The 18,680-nt window shown below is 33.2% G+C and overlaps 1 protein-coding gene across 6 annotated transcripts in view; it reads left to right on the top strand.

Annotated features, from left to right (window-relative positions):
- Positions 1 to 18,680, top strand: part of dome (cytokine receptor domeless) — an 888,032-nt gene that overhangs the window by 372,025 nt on the left and 497,327 nt on the right. The window lies entirely within an intron of this gene.

Here is an 18,680-nt window from a genome sequence, read left to right as displayed (position 1 = left end):
ATTCAGCTCAATTCTGATTACAAATACTCGTATGTTTACACGTTTTAAATTAAGCCTGGAAGGGGGCGTGGAATTTAAAGAGCTGTCAAAAATTGCTTTTCATCGAAGAATCCTTTTTTATAATTTCTAATTACAAATCTAGTAACTTTTTGTTGGCTCCCTGAAGTTACTAGATGAATGTAGCGGAGGAGAATATTAATTTACATAAATATTCATTTTATTTTCAAATCTATTTTTCTGTGCTCATTTTTGTTGATTCAACACCAACTTTCTCATGCCAAATATTAATCAATCTGGATTAAATTTTTACTGCAAGCATTTATGAGGTAGCTGCATGTTTCTATGCATATATTTTGTGAGAAATGCTGCTAGTTTATTTTATTAATATTTTTCTTAAGAAAAATATTAATAAAATAAACTAGCAGCATTAAGAAATATATTAATGAAATAAACTAGCAGCATTTCTCACAAAATAAATGCATAGAAACATGTAGCTACCTCATAAATACTTGCAGAAAAATTTAATCCAGATTGATTAATATTTGGCATAAGAAAGTTGGTATTGAATCAACAAAAATGAGCACAGAAAAATAGATTTGAAAATAAAATGAATATTTATGTAAATTAATATTGTCCTCCGCTACATTCATCTAGTAACTTCAGGGAGCCAACAAAAAGTTACTACATTTGTAATCAGAAATTTTAAAAGAGAATTCTTCGATGAAAAACAATTTTGACGGCTCTTTAAATTCCACGCCCCCTTCCAATCTTAATTTAAAAAGTGTAAACATGCGAGTATTTGTAATCAGAATTGAGCTGAATCCATTTGGGGTATGAAAATATAAATTCTGAATAAGTGAAATAGCTAAAAGAATTTGGAAAAATTTTCATGATTTTCAGTGGAGTCTTCCCTTAAGGACTATATTTACGTACCCGCACAGCCATCAACACTGGTAGAGCTCAGGATACGCTTCACCGCTGCTGCGATGACCGTTAAACAGAGGAATGCTACAGAACGTGTGGTGCAAGCTCGACTACCGATTGGACGTTTGTCATGTAACCAACAGGGCACACATTAGAACATTAATTGTAATATGTGATGAAAACTTGGAAAGTTTCCTGTTCTTTTCATGTACCAACCATTGTTATATGTGTAATACATTGGAAAATAGTCATTATTCTGAAGTAATCCTGTATTTGGGGTAGATCTATTTAGAGTCGTATTAAGACTAATTCTTGATTAAAACTTCATTAACACGTATAAAACGCGAGTGTATTAAAATTCAATTCCAATCCTCACTCGATCTCCTATATCATATCCTGTTCTGTTTGGACGACTGTTTTCATACAACCAGTATATGTTGTCTTCAACAAGAGTGTGCTGTGTCGGTTTCTCTTCCGCCGTTGTAAATCTCAGCATTTGTATGAACAGCAAACTTCGATCCTTACGAATATTCTAATCAAAAAGACCGTTTTGCATCTTCACGCAAGAAGATATGATTACTCCTCTGGAGTTGAATAATGTTATATTTCAATAATATGCGAACAATTTTTTTTGGTAATATATTCCCGACCCTCCAGGCCGTAGCGAACAAAACTACATGGCTTTGGCGAGAGTAACATTTCCAGGAAGCGGTTAGAGTGGAAAGCAGAATGACGTTTTGTAAGTTATGGTTATGAAAATTAGGAGTCAGTTGAAAGGGAAGCACTTTGTAAGGCATTTGAGCGCAGCGATAGCGCTGCCAGAAATTACTACGTAAGATCTCTTAGAGTTCTTGCCCTGACAGCATGAGGTAGAACTTTAAGGACTTTCCAATCTCCTGTATAACTCAGAGTGTCAGCATGTGGTCTGTTTGCCTCTTCGATAGTTCATAGCTAGTTCTACGAACTCAAGTTCGATCACTGTCTTTGACTGGAGTGACACTTCTGGTGGACTAGATCCGAGGATGGGGTTTTTGATCTCTGATAGAAGTGAGTACCGGGTTGGTGCAGGGTGCAAACGCGTAGGCCTAACATTCCTACTTCTATTGCAATTTCTTCAGAAGTTGGTAGACTTATTCTCCCGCTACAACGTGAATCTCTGCGTCATGTTACTTTTAAATAATAGTGAAAATGACATCGTATGTATGACGAAAAATGCGTTGTGGTGGTATATATCCTTCGTTCTCTGTGTCAAGGAGTAACTTTTCCAAGAAATTGAGCACTTCGGAACTTCAGAACACTCCTATGCATTCAGATGATAAACATAGTTAGTATAGCACACGAAATGACATGCCCTATTATGTTTAAGAGGTTAGGTACAGCTTAAAGTAGTAAAATTTTTGGAAGTATTCAATATTTTTTTCCTCCATTACTGTACCTTGTACAATAATGAAAACTGATACGTGTAGAACACTGTCCTTCCGCTATATGAAAAGAATGTCTTTACGATTTAAATATATATATATATATATATATATATATATATATATATATCTTTTTTTTTTTCAAAATTCAAAACGATGGCAGTTCACTGTGCAGTTATGAAGCGTTTCCCTCATGACTCATAAACTTGTTAACTTTTTCAAGTTCTCTCTCTTTTATTTTATTGCTGAAACTGATGTTTACAATATCATGCTCTTTCAACTACATTCCTTAATAAATATCTTTTTTATTTTGTGTTAGAAGAAAATACTGATATTTGACCATTTTTAAATGAATTTATTTTTTATCAACCTATCAAAGCAGAGAAGTGATTTTGCATCATATTGTAGATATGACATGCATAAATACACACAAAAAAATTTCATCACAAAATGTTGGATACTTTTTTAGTTATAAGGGAAACGCTTGATCACTGCACAATGAATTCTGAATTTTGGAAAAAAAAACAATAAATAAATAATGTCTTTTAAATCGTAAAAGTATTTTAAGTGTTGGTGATATTGTTATTCTTTTTATATCATTTAACTCGTGGTAACCATTTTTATTAATACCGGTATATTGTAGTTATCGTAAAGAGAGGTGAAAGTTGGAATTTATATTTTCTACAATTTTTCAGTAGAAATTTCATACATCTTGATTACACAACTTTTAACACATATTCCGAAGAAATTTCATATTTTATACACTTTATCCCCTTCCTATAAGTATTCTTGCATATAAATTTCATTATGATCAGGTGAATTGCTTCTAGTTACTTAAATTAAAAATTGCGTGTTTTCAAAACGAAATCTCTGATATGAATATAACATAATTAAGTACCACTTTCCATAATTTTAAATTGATATCTATGAACGAAGGAATTTTTTTTTAGCATTTACAACTTCAACATTTAAATCTCTAGTGCCCATTGAATAGGTTTCATTTTTTTTAATGTCGAAAATATTTAATTTAACAAAAATGCTTCTGTATTTTGTTAACCACAGTACATAGAGTATGCAGTAAAAATTTCATGTCTCTAGCATCAAAATTGTAAGAGCGTTTACACTTCGAACATGACGAAATGCGCTGAAAAAAGTGCTAGAAAACAACTTGTAAAGTTCGCATGGAATTTAAATTCTAGAATTCAGGCATTAAAATATGACGTGTTTTCTTTTTTAAGCTCCGCAGAGCACTGAAACTTGCTCAACGTAGCCTATATGGTAAATAAGATATTGCTGATTCATTTTTCACAAAAATACGAAAATATGATTTTTTATTGAAAATTACCTAAATTTAAACCGTACTTTCCTTAACTACTTAATTGCCACGGACTTTATTCCAGGAAAGTGTTTCAATTGAAAAACATGTATTTAAAATTGCATGTGATCTGACTTTCAGTTATTTAGGACAAATATTTTATGGACCTTCCTGAAGACGTGATTGACAAGATTCAGTCTTCAGCCTCATAGTTAGCCTTTACATAGCTTGTGATCCAACGAGCTGTGGAGTTCCCAACCCCGCACACATGATCACGAATGTTGTAGGAAAATGTGACGGAAACCCCGCGTGTTGTGTTCATTGCGACATTATTGGTGAATGGGTGTTAATGTTTGGCAAATGCAGAAAGTGGAATGCCTTTCACTATGACTCAGAGAATTTTTGTCTTAGAAGATTTAGTGAGAAATAAATTTACAAGAAACTGAAGCTATGTTTTAGACCGAAGTGTCCTGAAACACGAGTTTCTTCACAATCGTACACTTATATGGAATGATTAAGTGAAGAACTGTGGGATTTGTGTGTATTAAAATATTGAAGGTCGTAAATAAAAACTTACGTACGAGTCATGTACATTTCAAGTTGATTCCCAAAAATAAAGTCATGGAAACGGAGGATGGTAACTTTGAGCAATAAATTTAAATTATAAGTAGGCCTAGTGTTAAGTTTCATTTATTTACATATTATCCATATCGTACGAGTATATTCCTTTATTATTTATTAATGTATTGTACATTATTTCACTTATTAATTAATTTATTAGAGTGTTCTATTATATTATATTATATGAGAGGATCAGTGACAAAACCGCACTCCTGACGACAGACTGCAATTTACGTTGAATCTCCTTGTAATTCTTTTTGTCAAACAGTGTGTAAAATTTATTCAGTACATAATTGGCTTCAAATACTGGAAACTTGTGCACTTAATCGTTATTAAATTATAAAGCTAACATTTGATTTAATTACATCAAATCCAAGTAGTTTCTCATGTTGGAAGTTGAAGTGTAAATAGCAATAATAATTACATTTTCAAATACAACAAAAATTATTTCAGCTAGTTTAATTTATTTAATTATACCTGCATTACAAAGAACCATTCAATGTTTCATTTTTTCCTTCCTCATTCCTTCTATACAGGTGAACCGTTAGTAGTGTCATAAATTCTGGTGGTTGATTCTTTTAGTAAAGAACAACAAAAAAAGTCACATACCACTTAGCTATATTTTGAATAGTTTTCCAGGAAAACACGTATTTTAAAATACGTGAATTATGACATCGTGCAACGCTGTAATGAGCAGGTAGTGCACGTCAGGTTGTGTTACTCTGAACAATACCTTCACCTCACTTGTTTTGAATAGGGAAGTGTGAAGTCATTGCCATGTACATTGTTTTTTAATCTCGTAAGAAAAAATACAGATGATATACTGTTTAATTTTTGTGTTTAAACTGTGTTAGAGAACGGAGAATGAACAATGCTCGTTTTACGTTAACAAAATCTTAAAAAAAAAATGAAACTAAACTCTGCAACCTAATTTTAATTAGATGTTCACAGAACACAGAAAATAAAATGCACTTACTTAACTAAATTGAAAAGATTAGGAATTATTTCTACGCTCCTATTTCAATTGAATATTTTAGAGATCGTAAACAATAATTATGCTTACTTCACGTTATAAAAGCAAAATTTTAAAACTCTAAACAAAAAAAAGACGAAAGAAAAATACGTTAAACGAACAAAATTAAAAAATATATATATATATATATATTATTTTTAAACCTTTCGATTTAATTTTAATTAAATATTCGATAAACTCGGATAATAAGAAAGACTTATTTTATATTATATTAATCTAATTAATGGTTAAAAAATTGTCCGTTTGTCATACTTCGAGAATTTTCTTCAGCCAATTAGAAGTAATTCCTTCCCACTTTAATTTTTAAAGTAGTACCGATAACCGGTAAATTTGCATGCAAGAAATCAAATTTCCCGAGCCCTCTTTGAAAGCAATTGTGTTATGTTTGCAGTTCTTATTGTCTCATCCATATCTCACTTACGCGAGCTACATCTCTCCAAGCAATAAAATTTACAGCTTTGTCAGAGTGTATTGGGATTTAAAATTGCTTTTCAGAACGAAAACTTACATTTGTTCGGATCAAATTTCTGCTCATTTAAAGGACAAAACTAAACTTCTTTCAACCATTTATGATAATACACTGTTCTCTTAAATAGACTGACAGCTTATTGGGAATTAATTCAATAGCTTTCCCAAAATACGCTATGAAATGTGTCACATAAAATACTTTTTTTTTTCTCGAAAAGCAAGCAAAAACGAGCAAAATTTTATTACACTTTTTTGTTTGAAATATCTGAAAGAATATCTCCATTGAAATAATTACATTACTTACTGTTATTCTACTTATTGAGTTGTAGTTGACGTTATTCTAGCGGTTTTCCTACCTGTAGGATCCGACATTCATGGTTTCACACTCGCCTACAACGATAACATCCTTAACATGCATTAAACCGGGATGGCAGTGAAGTCTGGATTCCATGGGTATCGTAGGTTTGGCGTATAAAGAGACTCTGATCCTCATAGAGGGCTCCGGGCCAAACTTTTGTCTCATTTCTCGCTGTCTTTGTGCTTGAACACCGAAGAAACTTTGCAACTAAAATAGTTGTTAAATAAACAACGGCAATATTATTATTATTATTATTATTATTATTATTATTATTATTATTATTATTATTATTATTATTATAGACACGTTAGTTTATACTTGGTACCCAGAAAGAAACTTGTAGGTATGTATTTATTCACACTGCAAGTGGGCAAACACCCGGTGGCAGTGGTAACTTAATTACACACAATTAAAATAATACACAATAATTACATTAATAAAAATACATAAAATAACCTAATTAATAAGTGAACCTAATTTTCTAATACAACCCACATATGTATAGGCCCTACATAAGTTTCACATTGATACTGATAACCTTTCACTTCACTCTCATCTCACTCACTCACTGGCACTATGATACATCTCACTCACTGCACTGACACTATGACACATTTCACTGACACTATATTAACACATTTCACTGACACTATAGAACACACTATAAATTATCACTGATCGAAACAATTCACTGCCATTGTAAACCATAACTTCACTGACTGACCACCCTTCACTGATACAACAGTTAAATTAAGACAAATACATCCTTATTCATACTTATAAACAGAACTACATTAAAATGAACATTTGTAGTCTAAGACCCTCTTACAAGTTATTTTAAAATAAGTTACAATTCATACCAAGAGACAAACTTGTCATTTGAGTGATTTCATCAGAATGTCGGTTTAGTTTTCCAAATGAAAAACCACAGTTTGTCATAACTAAATTTATATGCGTCTCCATAGCACTTTTGAACACTGGGTGGTGTATTACATTATCTGCTTGCTTTTGCATTCAATCTGCTTGTTGAAGCAGCTTATCTTCTACTTCTCTCACATTGTGTGTTTTACTTTCTACGCCGCATAATGGATTACGTACTATAGGAAGTTTCGTAATAACGTTACAAAATGTATTCTGGCTACTTTATATTAAGTTGACCATTCTGAATAGAAAGAAAAATTCCGTCATGTAATGCAGACGTTTTATTTCTATTTATAACCAATTCTCCGTGATTTCACATGCTATAGAATTTGTTCAAAATCGAATGCACGTCATTTTCCATCAAGAATCATTGTTATATAAAATATGAAATAAATCGCAAATGTATTAGATCCTATGATTCGTGAAATGTGTGGATGTCTTTGGATAAGCATTGAAAATTGCAATATCCCACAAGGCCAGCTGGCAAGTCCTTTCACCTCAATTGAAGGAGGTGGGGGTGCTCATAGCATAAATGCCACCACAAGTACGAGTTACGGTTGAACTTGGCTGCTACAAGACCTAGCATCCATGGTAAGTAATTAAGAAATGCGGTTAAAATATTCCAGTAAACCTTGTAAAAACTGTGAAATGAATTCCTTCTCACGATTTGTGTGTCAGTAATATGATGCTCCAGGCCAGACCGGGTTTTTGTTATTAAGTCTAGATCCTGAAGTCTTCGCAGAACACTTGGATGTGCCAAGGTATTTCGTCAAATCTTTCAACTCATTTTGTGTAAAATGCTGCTGTTTGCTATAACATCGCATGTTGAAAATACTCACTCTACTCTAATTTGCAGATTTTAATCGGTTACGTAACGACGCTGTATCAACTACGCGGCTGTCTAACTCCGATAGAATTGACGATAGCAAAATGGTACTTGGCGACGTGTGCTCTAGGAGTCGTCATACCTAGAATTTGTCTTAGTCGCCGAGCTCCATCCCGGTCTTACTAATAAAAACTCTTATACAGACGTTATAGAATTTTAACTGTCTTATACTTACACAATGAACAGCTCGTTTATAAGTCGTCTGTAAATTCCTTACTAACAATCACGACATACTCGTACGTCGTGTATAACACTACAACTGTTACACAGCTACGTCATAGTTTCGTTATTACATCACTACTAAAGATAATAGAATATCTGAGGTTCTCTATTGCATCCGACAGTGCACACTAGTATGCCGCGCTAAATATCGATAGTACAACTGGGCCTGATCGAGTATCAAGCTATATTTTGGTCAAAAGGTACAGCTACAGCAATATAAATCTAATTATTCTGTGCTCTTTGGTTTGTTCTTCTGTGGTTACAAGACAACCATCGTTATAAAATGAAAATCAGTACGAAGAGTTATTAGAGGAGCGGCCATTTTATTCTCTCTATACAACGCTTAAACAAGGGGTTTCGTGTATATAACTACAGCAAAGCAATTCCCAGGTATAGTTACAGGCTGTTTATACATCAATCTCTTATGCATGATTTATTAGTAACTTTTCTGTCCGAACTCTGAATAAGTCTCGTATAAAAACTATACATGGTTTATTAGAGGATACTCCATCCATAAAATCTCTCGAAGACGATACAGAAATGTTTTATTTGGGCGGCAGCGAACTACTCCTTACCTCCAACCGAAACAGATACAAGAATTCCGTACTCTCTTATTCGGGGTATGTGAAAAGGATGTCTTAATTACAGACTTCTATTTAAATATGAAAAATGGGCCCAAAAAGTGAACACTACTAGAAACATTATAACAGGGTTTTTTTTTTTCCATAGTCACTATATAAAACACAAACGACGGTCTGCTTATACTTAGCAATAAATGGCCTAAGCTTTGTAAAAGTTTGTGTAGGTCCAATTTTATTGCCTTTTATTCAGTTTGTGTCCTTAAAAACAAATGGTGAGCTCTTATTTAACTTTATTTCTTCCATTGTCACTCATATGATGCAATTTTATGCAGGTCTGAATTTTAATATCAACTAGGTCTACACTAAAACTATCAAGATGTATATGGTAAAGTAAAGAGTTATAACTGGAGTGAACGGATTCATATATTTTTTTTAGTTCTGGTAAATTGAATCTGTACTGGCTGCTCATATTATAGAGCAATTTAACTACATTAATCTACATTAATAATTGGATGTGCAAGTTCGAAAACCGCACATCTCTGAAAAGTAAAAATGTTCAGTAATTAAAAAAAAAACTGATATCATTTTAAACCGTTGTACCTAGAACAATAAAACTTCACAGTTACCATTTTAGGGTCAAAACACAATCTAATATGAAAGAACATTTTTTTTGTTTTGCTTTTTTAATTTGGAGATATGCTTTTTTCTATATGCATGGACAATGTTTTTATAAATAAGCGAGAATTTAAAAACAAATATTTGTCAAAACAATAACACAAGACATCATATACAACAAACATATTATGTATTCATTGACAAATATTAGATGATAATGAATATTTCAAGAAAAATATGATACAAACATGAATCAGAAGTCTTCTTCTGGCATGCCATCGGTCGCCGTAGATGGCCACTGCAATATTTCCTGGTAAAACTCTTTGAATTCTTAATGTATGTACCTTCCCACTTTAGCAATGTCTGCTATTTTTAGTTGGTTGATCTGCCATTGTAAGATGGGTAGTCTGTAATTTTAGGTAGTGGAGCCCAACAACCTTTTACTTTTGAAAGACTGAAAATTTCTGCAGTAGGCCTAATATCTTTATCTATGTCATATTTTGCTATCACTTCACCTGGTTTTTCTGGGGTGAATACAAATTCAATAAACGAAGATAAATGAAATGTTACTTTCTGTTCGTTTGGTACTTGTTTTCCATAGCTTCGCACAGAAAACCTTTTTACTTTAAAGTTGAGGTAAGACCATTGTTTGAATTCGATTATCTCTTTCGTTTTACTTGTATTATGTCAAATTTACTCGTGGCATTTGAGCTTTTATGAGATTGATATATTGCGCCTTTTTCACAATTATTATTTGACAACATTTCTGACAGCGACGTATAGTGATGCAAGTTGGGCCACCTTTTCGCATAAAACGATGTGTAGACGTAATTAGAGTACATGTCAGTGAAAAAACCGATAAGCCAAAAAATTTTATAAGTGCTCTTTTTGAAATAGCATTTTCAATTATTCACTAAATAATCTAAAAAAATTGTTGTCGGGTTCAATAGATACGAATTCCTCTATGAAACAATCTGGAACTTCGTCAGATTTGGAATTCTTGTAGGCTATATATTATCCGCTAGACAACTCGATTCGGAGTTCATACCTTTGGTTCGCAATTCAACTACTAGCTTATTTAGCGTCGATGGAATTGGTGATAACGAGATAGTATTTGTTGAGATGAGACCGACTATTCGCCATACATTACCTGACATTTGCCTTATTTTTGGGAAAAACTTTGAAAATATCTACCCAAGCGGGAATCGAACCCACGCCCGAGATCAGATGCGGATCAATAGGCAAACGCGCCTACTGACTGAGCGACGCAGTAACTACAGATATATTGTAACTCCTATATTATAAATAAATTATAATATGTACTCGTATATTTTTCTTTTTCTCTAGATAAACGAAGAATGGCGCGAAACTTTGTTACGCCATCCTTCGTGAGACATGACGGTATGTTCTTAAATTCTCTGGAAGAAATAGAACGTCGGTACAAGCAATCAGTTAATATTTTAGTAAAATCATTCGAGTTGAAACCATTTCTATTTACATCGGAACTGATTTCTTTACTTGGTTATTTAGCGACTCTGTATCAATTACAGTGGTCGTCAGCACTCGCTGAAATGGGTAAAGGGTAAGCAGAGCCGTCCCGTGTGCCCCGTCGTGCAGCAGGAAGAGGTAGAGGGCATACCTGCTAGCAGCTACGAGTGCGCCATAGTGCAGTTTGATCTCCGCGGGTAAGTGACGCTAGCCCCAGGATGCTCTGTGCTGATGACCGCTGAATTACATGGTTATTTAGCGTCGAGTGAATTGGTTATAGCGAGGTGATATTTGGCGAGATGAGGTAGAGGATTCACCATAGATTACCTGAAATTTTCCTTATGCTTGGAGAAAACCTCGGAAAAACCAACCAGGTAATCAGTCCAAGTGGGAATCGAATCCGCGCCCGAACACAACTCCGGATCGGCAGGCAAGCGCCTTTGACAACTGAGCTACGCCTGTGGCCCATGGCCTCTCTTATGTTTGTTAGTGAATATAAATCAAATTTTGTTAATTTGTTACGCATACGAGTCATTCTAAGACGTTATTTTCGGTATTAGAAAATTACAGTTTTCCGTGAACATAATGATATGTTATACTTAATATTACTGTTTATACTCTTCATACAATGAGAGAAACACTTAAGGCTGGTTCACAATAAACCGGGAACGGAAGCGACAACGAGAACGAGAACGGAAATAATGTTAAAATAAATGTATTTAAATGTGAGCATTTACAATAATTGAGTAGCTTAATATCAAAGGCGGACATCTGACCACAGATCGAAATTTAGATAATGTGGATTCTTATACATTTTTTCATGCTCTTTTCAGTTATGGTGAACTATATGCAAACTCTAACATTACATCTATAAAAATAAATTGTGTTAAAATATTACAAAGAACTCTGTGAAACAAAAAGTACCTCTAGATCAAAACTATGGAGACAACACATGTCCGTCTTTGATATTAAACTACTAAATAAATTTTGAATGCTCACATTTACATTTATTTTAACATTATTTTCGTTCACGTTCTCGTTGTCGTTTCCGTTTCCTTTTATTTTGAACCAGCCTTTAATGTATTCCTTCAATGACTATTGCAGTCTCTTTCTTTCCCTTATTAATAGCGACAGTGGTCAGAGGAGAATTTGGACGAGAGAAAATTGTAGGATATTCGCGCGATCTCATATATTTCTGATGAGTCTCGAAACTGATGGAATATACGTGCGCTTAATTGAATCACTAAATATAAAAAGGGAATAAGTCCCAGTTTAGGCAAAAATGAGTTAAGACTCTAGTCATACTAATTTAGGTATGTTCTTTCATTCTGCATGAAAAGGGAACAGGTCCCGCATTTCCTTAGTCTAGATTTCAACACTTTAATTTTCATGTTTACTTTGAAAAGGAGCTTAGTCCACTACTTGTTCCCTTCTCATAAGAAATTCAAGTTTGTTATTCCTGTCATCTAGAGGAAGAATATGTAATATGCGTAAAATGACGTCAAACGATGGAAGTAGTCCTGCTTCAAGTCCTGCAAAATGCAAGAAATGTGTTGTAAACAGTGACCACTACAATCAAAATCGAATAAACATGGCTAAAGCCAGGGGTTTATGTAATGACTAACAGCTTACAGTGTTTCTGTATTTTACACTCTATTGTTGTTCATAAATTAGCATGTAATAAAGCTCTTGATTTCAATAATAGACATAATGATACATTTTGTTTAATATTTTTACAGTATATTTCGTTAGATATGAAAGAGGAACAAGTCCCCACACAACATTTTTTTGGTTTATGTAATAACTGAAAGATTTTAATGTTTATATGTGCTACAAGTCCAAGTACAAGGAACAAATCCACACACAGAAATTTTCTATAGGGCAGGATAAATTGAGGAATACACTTTTTTTGCGTAAATATCTTGTGTAGTCGTCATTGGTTCATAGAAATATTTTCGATGTAATTTGTTTATATTTCGTTGTGTGGAGAAGTTATTTATTTATTTATTTATTTATTTATTTATCCTGGTAGAGATAAGGCTATCAGGCCTTCTCTTCCCCTCTACCAGGGGATTATAACTACAATATTAAGAATACAATTACAATTATAATTAATATTAAATTTACAGATACAATAAAATCAAAGTACTAAAAGATTAACTGATTAATAAAAGCTAGCTGTGTTTTTCTCAAAACTAACTGAAAGTGACTTATTCCCTTTTCGTATTCAGTGATTCAATTATGTGAGACCCGAGATATTTGGCTAATTGCTTCTCTCCGATTGCAATTGTTTTCACCCGTTTCGAATCAGCAAGAAGACGCAAGAAATGTTGAGGCTTCTTATCAGCGTGGTCAACAGCCTAGAATACTAGGCCTACAACATTCTTTAGAAAGAATATGACAAGGAATATGTCCCTACTTGCCGAAAATTATATCCAACACCGTTGAATTTGTTGCCACGTGCCATACCGTAGTCCCATACAAACGGATATGTCGCGTGTATTGAAGATTAGAATTATATCTGCGTGTTTCGGTATGCTTCCATGGCGTGGTGCACAGTTACATTACATTTATCCTGCACTGATTCCGAGTTGTTTCTTAATTTGTCTGGAACATTGACACCGTGTGTGCGTGTAGAACTTAACTCAGCATTGTATGAGAAATTGGTAGGCTTTTAATGTCGAATGTTATTACATCTGAAATGCAGACCTTGGCGGATGCTGGGGGAGGCAAGGCTCGCGAAGTTGCATAGTCAAATTAACGTATGCTATGCCATAGTGAAGTGTTCTGAAAATTATGGTGTTGTGTGTGTCAGATTCCAAGAACAAAAATCAATTGCTCAACACTTGTATACCTCTCCCCTCCTCCCTACTTCCAGGGAATACATTTGTTGAAATGACACATACACACATGCATTTGTTAATTGGACGCTATGTTCACCCGGAATATTAATATATAAATTGTTGAAGTCCATTTAAATTGTATGTGCCGGCTTAAATCTAATTACGTGAGTGTGTTTACCATATATATTTGGAATCCGAGTATGTTTATCATATACGTGTACATGAATTGCTTCGGGTCTTGAATTAAAAGAAATTAACTGCTGGTACTTCGATAAAAGTGAAAGGAATTATTTACGAGGCTTGAATTACACACAAGGTGAAATTAATACAACTGAGCAGATTTTAACAGCTTATTCCTTGTGTAGAGTAAAGCAAAAATTCTAGTATCATATTAATCCCAAATAAATAATATTCACAGAAAAAAAATATATTCCCTTAAATGTTAGGCCTATCACTGTTTTACTCGATACGTATTGTCAGTACTGAGCGGGCTAGCGGCGTGGCAGAGGGCTGGCCTTGCATTCGGGAGGTCCGGGGTTCGATCCCATGGGGCGGCAATCCCAACTAAGGTTTTTCATGGTTTCCTCAGTTATTTCCAGGCATATGCTGATTGTACCTCTTGAAAGTCCGGCCATGGACGGCGATCCTTTCCTTAATCCTTTCATATGTGTAAGTGAATGCTGTGTAATGTCTTAAATGTTTGTGTTGTATCGGAGGTGGCCCTGGCATTGTGCTGATCCCTCATCCAGGGAGGCCCTCCATGCCCTTGTGTGGTCAAAAAAGTATGTATCTGTGGTGTTCGGGTAAAGGGGGATAAGTCATTTTTTTGTGCAGATGAAATTTTGTTTCCCAGATTTATTTACTTATTTATTTATTTATTTATTTATTTATTTATTTATTTATTTATTTATTTATTTATTTATTTATTTATTTATTTATTATTATTTTGCTAATAATTGTAACATAAATTATAAAATATACAGAGAAACTTTAGCTCGCCCCTGAAAGAGTAGAACTCGTGCTCAGGGGCGGATTCCTGCATTGAAATTAGTAATTATACAATACAATTATAATTAATAATTATACAATACAATTTGCAATTATAGTGTATAAATTAAAATTTACAATTTTTCAGTTTTTATAAAATCCATACATAACTTTTTAAATTTAATACTAGAACTATTAGAATTAACAAGATTAGGATATTTAAATATAAATTTGTTATTTATTCTTGGGCCTAAATTACTACTATTATTAAATACTGTAACAGTGTTGCATTTTGGTTCAAACAATCTTAAAGAATTCATATCTTTTTTGTTTCATAACTATGAGAATACAATATTCAAAATTATTTCGATTTTTATGTATGAATTTTATTAATACAATATAATAAATTTGTCTTACGTTAAGTACATTAAAGTCTGTAAACAAATTTTGAGATGGAAAATCAGTAGGTTTATGAAGACATATTTTAATTATTTTCTTCTGTAATAAATAAAGTGGATTAAAATTAGATTTAAATGAGCTACCCCATCCTATAATTCCATACATAATTACTGATTGAAATAAAGTTAAATATATTGTACGTAATAAACTTATTGACAAGTAATTCCTCAATAAAACAAAATAATATACTATTTTACGTAATTTATTACAAAGGTAATTAATGTGTTGGTTCCATTTTAAATGATTATCGAAAATTATGCCTAAATACTTAACTTCAGAGGACTCCTTAATAATCGGACATTTACACTATATAAGACAACAATCAGAATTATGTAATTTAATACTTAATATAGATGTAGGAGGTTTGTTACTTTTTCAGATAATGAGAATGGAATAATGATGTTTTTCTTTTCGTTGATAGAAAGATAATTTATGTCAAACCATTTTTTTTATTAATATAAGTCCATTATTTGATGAACACACAAGTTAAATTATACAAATGAGTGTGCAAAAATCAAGGAATACCATCAGTTGATGTGCTTTATTTGTGTAGAAAATTATTTGCAATAAGGGTTCGAAGTTTAATTTTAATTTTTCTCCAAACTCATTTTTATGACTTATCTCCCTTTACCCGAACACCACAGATATGTGATACAATAAATTAATTCTTCTCCCGACAGGTCGCGGTTACTAATGTAACCGAAGACTTGAAGGGATGCCTGCAAGCTTACATCTATTGGGTGAACAGTATAGAGCAGAACTCGCGCGGCCTTGAGTCCCCCACCTCCGCGCGCATAGCCGGACGGCCGGCCGGCTAGGAGCCGTGAAACCTGTTTTGCTCTATACTGTTCACTCTGTGCTACACCATTGCTAATCCTAACAGTTAAGCCCATCACTCGAGCTTTCTTTTTATACATGACCATCCTGAGTTCATAGTATACCCAGGGTCAAACACGTATGTGGACATATGAATACATAATATGGATTTGCGTTATATAGGAAATTATGTAATATAAAGACAATAGTTGAAAGGCTATCGCATCAGTTGTCTGGATTTACTGTGCGTAATGAGTCGACTCAACAGACTAAGGGGTCTTCGGCTGTAATTATTACCCTGACTTTGGAACCTTTGGTATTTAAAAAAAACTTTGGAGATAAGTCCAACACACGGTGAAGAACTAAAAGCTCATTAAGTATAATTATCATGAAAGTAAAAAAATTTCAAATTTCATTTAATTTCTTTTTCGTTGTTCGTCATATTCTAAGAACATAATAGAGGTTGTTATTTCACAGGAAGAAATCCGGTGGCCTAAGAGTCGTTTATTTTTCCTGCTTTATTGTGAAACAACGAAAATTCATATCTGTTGCTGGCCTTGGAAACGTATAGAAGTGTTCGAACAGAAATCGACAGGACATTGTATTTTGTACTCTGCTGTGTCAGATTGATACGTGAACCATTTTATCAAATTCACAGACCTGTCTAATCGATTTGTTCCGCATTACTTACAGTAAAAGCGCTCCTTATAAAAATAGCATGTCTTAATTGACTGTGACTCAGGAAGAAGTTTCATTTCAATTTACTCTGAATTATGTTACAAGTTTTGATTGCCAAATAATCTCAGTGCCAAACATGTTGATGTAAAAGTATTTCTCTTAGTACCCGCGCCAGTAACTCGTCAGAAGGTCAAAGGCCGAAAAGAAACGCCTTTCAACGCCTGTTAATAGTTCGTTGTTCCAATATGAAAATAGAACCTAAATGAGTTTTTTTTCCTCCTTTGAAAAATGTAGTTCTTGGCATTCACATATTTTGGCACGAGCTCATTTCTGCTGTAACTGGACTAATCTAGTCCTGTATAACGCTTAGTGAAGAATTTGGTGGAGGTAGTGACAAAATTGTCAGACTTCATTTATTTTTGTTATCGCATGGATCTTATGGATTCGTTTATGAATTCTTATTTTCCATGAAAAAAATACAAAACCAAGCATTATCGGCTGTCTCTTTTTTCAACATTATATTCAGCAAGCCATTTTTCACCCAGTTATTGGATATTATGTTGTAATGTGTGATCAAGAGGTTAAACATAACAGAAAACATATTAACGTTATGGTTAAAATTATTGGTTAGTCTTTGTGCAAAGAATTCACCCTGGAACTTCCCTCGTTCAATGAATGATGCACCGCAATACCTAGATTACAAGCTTAAAACTGTATCAGATAATATATTGCTATCTGTGACTTTTTCCTGTGCGTTTATTCAATGTTTTTTTTTTTTTTGTTTTTTTTTTTGTTTTTTTTTTTTTTTTTTTTTTTTTTACTATGTATAAAGTTTACTCCGTTTCTTACAATTTCCGTGGCCATAGCAAATACCGGTATCATACTATCTGTCTTCTACATTAGCTAAATTGGTGCATTTCATTAGTGCGTCTTGTTCATTCCACGAACTATATTATTATTATTATTATTATTATTATTATTATTATTATTATTATTATTATTACTATTACTATTAACATTATCATTATTAGAGAAAGTGTTCCAATATGAAATAGGGGTAGAAATATGAAACGGTGTGATATACGACCTGAGACGTGTGGTATTCTAGTGGAAGTCTTCCAAATTATTACGCACTCATATTCTTTTTTGCGGGAATGCGTTAGTTTGCAGTTAGAAGCTGAAGGGTCGAAATGTTATCATTATTGCGTTTTCGAGGAAAGTGAAAATTTTGGCGGTAAGTTCTTTTCTTGAATATATATCGTTATTCCCCAATGTTAGTTTCCTTCAGAATTATTTATTATTTCCTAATTTTATTTGTAAAATTTTGCACCAAACCCCAGTCCTCATTAAGAATAAGCGTAATCCCTTATTGAGTTAACTATTATATTGCAACGAACTCTATTTTTCTCAATATTGTTAATCAATAATTCTTTACTTCAAATACGTTAAGAAAACACTTATATAATTGTATATAGGATTACAGTATATTGTTTCATGTAATTGTTCATTGTGAAACCATTGTTGATATAAGGATTCTATCCTTTTATATATTTTATTCTTTAAATGTATTTTTTATTTTAAAACCATAGTTAATGTAAGGATTCTATTAATGGTTATGTTACTTAATATTTCTACTTTAATGTCCACACACTGTACCTGTGTAATACATTAATGTTACTTTTATTCAAGCGATGAACGTACCTACAAGTAAAAAAGAAAGGAACGAAATACGTACCATCCAACACTTTATGGTTCTATGACAACCTGAAGTGCCAATGAGCAGAAAATTTACACCATTGTTTTTATTGGTTATTTTAAGACGGTTTATCAACTAATATGGTTATCTAGCTCCTGAGTGAAATGAAGGTGATAATGGCAGCGAAATGATTCCAGGATCCAACGCCGAAAGTTATCCTGCATTTGCTCTTAATGTGTTGAGGAAAAACCTCGGAAAAACCTCAACTAGGTAACTTGTCCAAATTTGAATCCGGGCCCGCTCGTTTGACGGCCAGGCAGGCTAGCCGTTACTCCACAGCGGTGGACC

The sequence above is a fragment of the Periplaneta americana genome, chromosome 10, assembly GCF_040183065.1.
Source record: "Periplaneta americana isolate PAMFEO1 chromosome 10, P.americana_PAMFEO1_priV1, whole genome shotgun sequence".
Taxonomy (NCBI): Eukaryota; Metazoa; Arthropoda; class Insecta; order Blattodea; family Blattidae; genus Periplaneta; species Periplaneta americana.
This window is presented reverse-complemented; position numbering and strand designations above follow the sequence as displayed.